We start from the raw sequence: 9,911 nt of genomic DNA, 5'->3' as shown, positions 1-9,911 counted from the left end.
ATCAGCATGCCTGCAGTTATTTGTTTCCATCTCTCCCTCTCCCTCCCTCCCCCCTCCCCCACCCTCTCTCAGTCTCTGTCTCTCTGTTTCTCTCTGTGTGTGTATGTACAAGAGATAGTATGAAAAAGAGAGAATGAAATTCTGGGTACGTTGAGAGGTTTAATAACCAACACATCAAAAATCAAGTAATAGTTTCTGAATATTGTTTTATAATGTTTATTCTGGTCATTTAGTGCTTTTTTCTTCCTAAAAGAGGGTGTGTGTATACACATTATCTCAATATGTTTGTGTATGTGTGTGTGTATGGTATTCAGCTTTGTTCGGGTATTTTCCCACGTCATTATAGTTGTGCTTTTAAAGTTGTAGTGACATTTAAGCAGAATCTCATCTGCCATCATCAGGCTTCTGTATTGTGTTCGTCTGTGAGTCAGGCTTTCACAGCCGTTTCTGTTTTAAATTTGGTGCTAGCCTACTGCTGTGAAAGCCTGACTCACAGACGAACACAATACACAAGCTTGATGATGGCAGATGAGATTCTGCCAAAACGTTGCTACAACTTTAAAAGCACAACTATAATGACGTGGGAAAATACCCGAACAAAACTGAATACCATACATGTAAGTACCCGCGAACACTTAAGAAACACACACACACACACACACACACACACACACACATATATGAAATATTTTATGTTGCAGTGACATAACATATTTTTTCATAATTAGGTTTATTTTTCAAATATAAAATCAACTAAATATAGATGTTTCAGTAACTGTCATTGACAGCATCAAAATATATGCATCTCCCATATTTAAAAAACAAAGTTTGACCATACTTAAGCATATGGCTTTTCTACAAACAAAAACCATATCCTGATAATTTCATTCAGAGAACTCCTTGTAGTTTTATTGCCTAGTATGTGGAAATACTTTGCCATAACCTTTGGAAAATTTAGTTAACTGTATGGTGAAAAACCTTTTAAATGAATAGTTCCAATATATATATTTAAAAATAAAAGATAATATATTTGGTGAAAAGTCATCCACATCCCTAAATAATACATACACATAAACACACACACACACACACACACACACACACCAAAAATCTCTTCAAATATGATTCATGCTTCGGTACTCATGGATACCTAAGATTGTCATGTTAATATGAAGAAAAACAAAGAAAATTATGTTTTTAAACCGTACTCAATGAGTAGTCCTTAATGGGTCTAAGTCTACATGGAGGGAAGTAAGCAGTGGGTGCCACAAGGTTTCATCTTAGGCCCAGTACTCTTCAATATCTTCATTAATGACTTAGATGAGGGAATAGAAGGGGAACTTACCAAATTTGCAGATGATACCAAGCTGGCAGGAATAGCTAACACCCAAGAAAATAGGCTCAAGATCCAGATGGATCTTGACAGACTTGAACACTGGGCAAACAGTGTTCTAACAAAATGAAATTTAATGTAGAGAAAAGTAAAGTCCTACTCTTAGGCAAGAGAAACCAAAAGTGCACATATAAACTGGCTCAATAGTAGTAACTGTGAGAGGGATCTTGAAGTCTTAGTGGACAACCAGCTAAATATGAGCCAGCAGTGTGCAGCAGCTGTCAAAAAAGCTAATGCAATCCTAAATTGTATTAACAGAGGGATACAATCAAGATCAAGGAAGTACTAATACCACTCTATAAAGCCTTAGTAAGACCACACCTAGAGTACTGCATCCAGTTTTGTTCACCACATTATAAAAAAGATGTTGAGACTCTAGAAAAAGTACAGAGAAGAGCAACCAGGATGATTAGGGGACTGGAGGCTAAAACATACAATGAATGGTTGCAGGAACTGGGCTTGGATAGTCTAATAAAGAGAAGGACCAGGGGAGAAATGATAGCAGTCTTCCAATATTTGAGGGGCTGCCACAGGGAGGAAGGGGTCAAACTGTTTTCTAAAGTGCCTGTAGGCCAGACAGGGAATAATGGATGGAAACTGAACAAGGAGAGATTTAACCTGGAAATAAGGAGAAACTTTCTGACAGTGAGAACAATCAACCAATGGAACAACTTGCCCTCGGAAGTTGTGGGAGCGCCATCACTTGAGACTTTCAAGGAGAGATTGGACTGCCATTTGTCAGAAATGGTGTAGGGTCTCCCGCTTGGGTGGGGGGTTGGACTAGATGACCTACAAGGTCCCTTCCAACTCTGATTATCTGTTATCTGTTAAAGAAAAGCTACATATGTAATATATACATACTCATTATCCAACTTATTTTGGGGTTAAACAGGTGCTTAAAAAGTGAAATTAAATGTAAGCAAAAGAAGCTGGAAAGAGAAAATGGAATCTTGTAACTAAATTATTATTTTATAACAAAACTACTTACTATATTTTCCCATTGGCTTTTTATTATTTAAATATCTAATATCCCCCTCTTTTTGAAACCTCATTAAGGGTATGTAAGTGTTGAAAATAAGACAAAAAAAATCCTCAATTGCATAGATAAACATTTATGGGATGTTGAGATCTGTTTTATGGACAAATGAACAACCCTCAAAATTGAAACGGAGGGCATACAAAATGATCTGCCTGTCTAATGCCCTTCCCTGAAGATTCAAATTCATATAACATTTTCATAGTCTAATATAGAAGTGGTATATATCAATATATTAAGGTGTATTTCCATTTCTTCATTTTTAAATCAAAACTAAATGTTCTATAAAGAGCTTAGAATGTAAGCAAATTATCCTTCTTAAACAGAATTCATTGAGATTTGTATTCCCATTAACAAATGCTAAAGCTTGAGAGAAGATGTTTAGAGGATCCCAAGGATGACCAAGACATTCAATGATTCCTCGCACCACTTCCTATCCCCCTTCCCCAGATATTCAGTGAGCTGCTATTTGAATGTTACTAAAATTTTGAATATCTATAGTGAAATGAGTAGACAAATGAATCTGCTGGTTTCACCATCTCTCAACATTCAAAATTATTTGTAAAGAAATTTTCAAATTCTGGAAGCAAAAATACAGGGAGGGAAGGAGGGAAGAGAATAAGAATAAGAGGAAGAGGAAGAAGACGAGGAAAGAAAGAAAGAAAGAAAGAAAGAAAGAAAGAAAGAAAGAAAGAAAGAAAGAAAGAAAGAAAGAAAGAAAGAAAGAAAGAAGGGCTACATCCCAGCATTTTGAAGGAATTGGCAGATATCATCTCAGAACCATTGTACCATATCTTTTGAAGTTCTTGGAGCACTGGGAAACTACCTGAGAACTAGAAAAAAGGTTATGTGTTTCCCATCTTTAAAAAAAAAATAGACCCAAGAAACTATAGACCAATCAGCCTGTCATCCATTTCTGGGAAGATCCTGAATAAGATAATCAAGCAACAAATCTGTGAATACCTAGAAACAAGCAAAGTTATAACCAGAATTCAACATGGGTTCATCAAAAAATAGATCATGTCAAACATGGTTATTTCATTCATTGATAAATTACTAAACTAGTAGACCAATGAAATAATATGTACGTTGTATACTTGGATTTCACTAAGGTATTTGCCAAATAGATTACAATCTACTTCTTGAAAACTTAGAAAAAATGTGGGATGGACAGCACTACCAACAGATGGATTTGTAACTAGCTAACAAACCATATTCAATGGAACTATATCCAGATGGATGGAAGTAATCAGTAGGATTCTTTCTCAGGCCCAGCATTCTTCAATATTTTCATAAATGATCTAGATGAAGAAATAGAAGGGGAATTCATCAAATTTGCATATGACTCTAAATTGGCAGTACCCCAAAAGATAGGCCCAAAATCTAGATGGATCTCAACAGGCTTGAAAACTGAGCCCTATCAAACAAAATGAAATTCAATGTAGAGAAAAGCAAAGTGTTACACTTAGGCAAGGAAAACCAATTGTATACATACAGATTATGTGAAATTTGGTGCAGAGAAGTAACTGTGAGTAGGATCTTGGAGTTCCAGTGGACAATCATCTTAATATGAGACAACAGCATGCAACAGGAAGATGGTGGCTTATAACTAGCAAGGTGAGGCTCTCGCTCCGATGGTCATTTGATCACGAGTGGGGTCCCTACCATTTCCCTTCCTGATTGAAATGAATAGTTGATCGTGGGAAGATTTGCTGTTCATCCCTGATCAAAAGAGGCTCTGTTAGGTCGCCACCTGCATCAGTCATCGGCAATAATTACCCAATCCTGTGACTGAGGACCGGTTTCAGGAGCACTTGCCATTCTTGTGGCCACCCTGAAGGACCACTTGTGCCGGGGATCCCAGAGCACTGGAGCTACTGTTTCCTTCAAAACGCTGTAGCCCAGAGCCCGTTGGAGCCTTTCCTATCTATAGAAACCTATAAAATCATTGCCTGCAACTGAAATCCCGAGGAGCCAAAGCTCCTAATTCCTAAGGGTGGGCTGTAGCCCTGAACCCATTGGAGCCTCGATCAACGGCAGAGCTACAACCGCCAAACTTCCAACAGCTGAGGACTTGATCCCGGAGCACCATCGATCATCTGTGATCATCAAATCCCACATCGGAGGTCCTGATCTCATGCAGTAGCCTAATTCCTAAGATTGCTGACCAAAGACAAGGAGATCTGTGAGAAGATGGACCTAATCCCTAAGATCGCTAGCTGATGATCTGAAGTAACAAGTGAAGATTAACCTTCTGCCAAAAGATTTTCATCTTTACTTTCAGCCTAATATATGCCCGAAGACAAGAAGATCCATGTGAAGACAGATCTGGTTCCCAAAAATCACTAACTGAAGATCTGAAGAAATGAGTAAAGAGTAACTTTCTGCCAAAAGACTTTCATCTATACTTCCAACCTAATATATGCCCTCTTCCTATATCCCCCAGGAGCCATCCAAACCAAATCTTCTTCTCTTCCTCCCATTATTCTCTTCCTGCTCTAATTTTTCCCAATATAACTCTGTTTAATTCATTAACTGATCTTACTAAACGATTAATTAATTTTTACAATTATTTATCACTAGTGAGTAATATATTATTATAGATTATCATAGACTAGTGGTTATTGATTAGTTTGATTAACTATTTTGAATATTAGTATGATTAGTATGTTTAGTGCAAATTAATGATTAGGACAATTAATTGACTAGTGTGTTTATTGATTAGTGTAATTAATTATTAGGGTGATTATTGATTAGTTAAATTAATTGACTAGTGTGATAAGTATAATAGACTGTTTGGTATGATATTACTTTATTAATTACCATAATACCTTGTTTGATTGAACAACCCAATCAACAAACCATCTCAACAAACCCACCATGCCAGGAAAACAATCCAATGTCAAACCTCAACCTAAAAAGAAACTCCTACTAAAGAACCACAAGACTCTTACCCTTGCCTTATTTGTAAGGAATCTTTAAAGGAGAATGAAGATTACATCAAATGTTCTCTTTGTAATAACTATACTCACCATAATTGCTTAGGATTACCCAAGCAAATAGCTCTATTCCTAAAAACACCTGCCAATGCTTTTCCATATTTCTGTCCACTGTGCAGACCCAAACTAAAAAAATACATTACCCTGTTTGAAAGAGTCAATACCATTGAAAATCCTACAACATCCCTTGACACCATTGTAGCATCCCTGGACACTATACAAACTAGATTGGCAAACCTTGAAAAAAAGAGAGCACTAAAAATGAACATCAAACATCTACAAACCATATCTCTACTCAACAACTGCAACCAAAACCCAATCCACAAAAAACAAAAACAAATCCTACAAATATTGATATCCCCATCCTCATCAAAGAAGCTATTGAGCATGAATGGAAGTGACCAAATGCCATCTTATTTGGTCTAGAGGTCAATGACAATGACCTCCATCTCCCCTGAAGAAATACTTGATATTTCCCATGTCAGTCCTGAGCTTAAAAACAAAGACGGCTTGATGATCCCATGCCTCTGCAGGGTTGTTTGCAAAAACGAAACAAGCAAATGCAAATTTATTTTCTCAATAAATTCACTCACAAAGAGCAACAACAACCATAAGAACTTTCATTCTCGCCCTGATCTAATCTTACAGCAATGTGTACAATCCTGGGAGCTATGCTCTGAGATCAAAAGATTACATGAATTAGGTAATACAAATCTATACATTGATTACCGTGCTGACTGTATCAAAAGCAAGAGCCTCAATCCATGTCACAATATCCATCACCCAAACATCCAACGTTAGGGATGCACACCCCTTACTTCCTCCAGACCCACTACTTCATATCTTAAATGCAAACTATTCAATGCAACAAGCCTCGCAAATAAAATGCATGAATTCCTCATCCTTCTAAGCTCAGCCACATTTGACATTATATTTGTCTGTGAGACATGGTTAAATGCACCTTTCCTAGACTCCATTATCACTACAAGAGAATATCAAATTTATCGGTGAGATTGCAAAATCCGTAGAGGTAGTGGAGTTGCTATGTTCTATAAAAAGTCTCTAAATCTAAAAAAAAATCCAAGATCTATGAACCATCCTTAAACACCTCAATCCTCTCCTTACTTTGCTATCGAATCCCTGACTATGATATAATTCATGCAAACAAGCTAGCTTCACTACTGACATGGGCTGCCTCCTGCCCACACCCTCTCATTTTTCTTGGTGACCTCAACTTACCTCTTATAAATTGGACACTAAATGAATGTACATCTGAACCTATTCATACATGTACATTGCCATTACCACACTGGGACTGAATCAATTAGTATACACCAGACTAAACAACTGTCTTGACCTCATCTTCTGCAACAGCTCAAACTCAATTTATGGCCTACAAACACAGGAACCTTTTTCAAACAGTGACTACAGCATGATTGACTTTTGTCTAAAATTACACCCTCTCAAAGAGGATTACAATGATGGATCTCCAAAATACAATTTTAAAAAAGTCAGTTATGAAGCCATAGCTGCCGACTTATCATCTCTTGATTGGCACATTCTCTTCTCTGGCTGTAACACTGTAGAAGAACATTATAACATCTTCTTGCTTGAACTTGAAAGAGTCATTAAACTATATGTTCCATTAGTAACTCCCATAAACAAACAAACAAACAAACAAAAAAAAAAAAACAATTTACCCAAAATAATGAGAAAACTTCAATCTAAAAAAAATATCCAAAACTAAATATGTAGCTAACTTTAAAAACCATTACAACACCTTAAGCTGACAGATAAAGGCAGAATGTACCTATTACCACTGAAAACAAGAGGAAAATCTTCTACACACAAAATCTACCTGTGCGTTCTATAACTTTGTAAACACCAAACTTAAAGACTCAATGTAGAAAATGCAATACGCCACCTTAAACTATCTTTATCTATTGGCCCTGATGATTATGTGCATTCTTCTTAAAAAAGCTCTCCACTACCATAGCTGAACCACTAAGCATAATATATGATTTATCACTCAGAACCAGCTCCTTACCAAACCTATGGTCTTTAGCAATGGTCATCCCTATTTTCAAAAAAGGTGACCCCCTGCTTGGTTGAAAACTACAGACCAATCTCATTGTGTTGCATCACATGCAAAGTTATGGAATCAATTATTAATCAATGCATTACCTTCCACCTAGAGTCAAACAACTTACTGTCCAATAAACAATTTGGTTTCTTGCAATTTGCAATTTCTACAGTGCAAAACATATGGACTACACTTCTTGACCAGGGTAAATCAATAGATGTAATTTACATTGACTTCTGCAAAGCATTTGACTCAGTGGTACATGACAAACTACTATTAAAATTAAATTCTTATGGCATTTCTGGATCCCTTCCAAGTGGATTACTGCCTTCCTATCAAGTAGGCAACAAATAGTAAAAATAGGAAACACCCTATCAAACCCTGCACCAGTTATCAGCGGTGTCCCACAAGGAAGTGTTCTAGGACCCACACTCTTTATACTATATATTAATGACCTTTGTGATCACCTTATTAGCAACTGCATCCTCTTCACTGATGATGTAAAACTATTCAACACCACCGTCAATGCTACCGTCCTTCACAAAGACCTTGATTATATGTTTGAATGGTCTAACAGTTGGCAACTCCAAATCTCAACCAACAAATGCTCTGTCCTACACATTGGTAAAAAAAATCTATACACCAAATACAAGCGGACATGACCTTTGTTGATGACCCTCACTATGTCAAGGATCTTGGAGTTCTGATATCAAATGATCTAAGCACCAAAGCTCACTGCAACAGTATTGCCAAAAAGTCTTTAAAAGTGGTAAGTTTAATTTTACGAAACTTCTCTCTGGTAATACTGTTTTGCTAACTAGGGCATTCAAAACCTTTGCTAGACCAATACTTGAATTGAGCTCTGCTATCTGGAATCCTCATTGTATATCAGACATAAATACAATTGAGCGAGTCCAGAAGTATTTTACCAGAAGAGTACTACATTCCTCTGTTCGCAGCAGAATACCCTACAGCACCAGACTTGAGATTCTAGGCTTAAATAACCTTGAACTACGCCATCTAAGATTAGACTTAAACATAGTACATAAAATCATATGTTACAATGTCTTACCAGTTAATGAATATTTCAGCTTTAACAACAACAACACAAGAGCACAGAACAGATATAAAATGTAAACTACTCCAAGCTTGATTGCAGGATGCACGATTCCTGCAACAGAGTGATCACTGTCTGGAACTCACTGCCTGATTCTGTTGTCACCTGCTCAAACCCCCACTCCTTTACCCTCAAACAAACCTCTATTGACCTCACCCCATTCCTAAGAGGTCTGTAAGGGTTGTGCATAAGCGCACAATCATGCCTACCATCCCTGTCCTATTGTCCCCAATTATTAGTTCCTATTTCTTATATTTAAACTTATGTTTGTTCTTGTTTCTGTTATATTATAAGCTCTTGAAAAAATAAATAAATAAAATAAATAATAAATAAATAACAGTAGCCAAGAAAAACAATGCAATCCTAGATTGCATTAACAGAGGAATAGAATCAAGATCACATAAGAGTCAGTACCACTTTTCAGGCCTTGGTAAAACCACACTTGGAATATTGCATCCAGTGTTGGTCACACTATATAAAAATAATATTGAGATTCTAGAAACTGGTCAGAGAAGAGCAACAAAGATGATTAGGGGACTTGAGGTTAGAATATATGAAGATGCATTGCAAGAACTGGGTAAATTTTATCTAGTGAAAAGAAGGACTAGAAGATGCTTAAATAAAATGGCTATTTATTTCTAAAGAGTACATCTACTGTGCCAAACATATTCTGGAAGTATCCTTCAAATGGTCTCAGATTTTCTCATGGTCCAAAAATGGGCGTACTACGTGAAACAATTGCATAAATACAATGCTGACCAAGCAATGCAATCTCTTTTCTATTTTTCTGGTGTGTGCAAGCTTGTTCTGAGTTTTTCAGTTTTCAATTACATTATTCTGACTCTTACTCACTATTTCATCACCTCCACCTTCCTTGAAAAATAGAACAAGGACAGGCAGATGTGTCTCTAGGTGGTATTTCAAATCCAGAGATCAATCAATGGCATGATACATTATCTTGCCAGGATATTTCCCCACTAATCAATCTGACATTTAACATTAACACAAATAGTCTACTTGGAAGCAAATAGTCTGTTAGGGAGTGGGGGAAGAGATGATAAATTACAATGACAAAAATACTAAAACAATAGAAAAATAAATTTTAAAATAAAAAATAAAAGTAAACATAAATATGAATAATAGTGATAATCAAATAAAATATAAATTTGGTTTCCTTCAGAAAGCAGATATACCGTGTTTCTCATATAATAAGACTGGGTCTTATTTTTTTGTATGCCCTGAAAAAATGGCTAGGCCGTCTTTTCGGGGGTGACTTAATTCCC

The sequence above is a fragment of the Notechis scutatus genome, chromosome Z (assembly GCF_049901735.1).
Source record: "Notechis scutatus isolate UNSWTSFEM ecotype Mainland chromosome Z, rNotScu1.2, whole genome shotgun sequence".
Taxonomy (NCBI): Eukaryota; Metazoa; Chordata; class Lepidosauria; order Squamata; family Elapidae; genus Notechis; species Notechis scutatus.
This window is presented reverse-complemented; position numbering follows the sequence as displayed.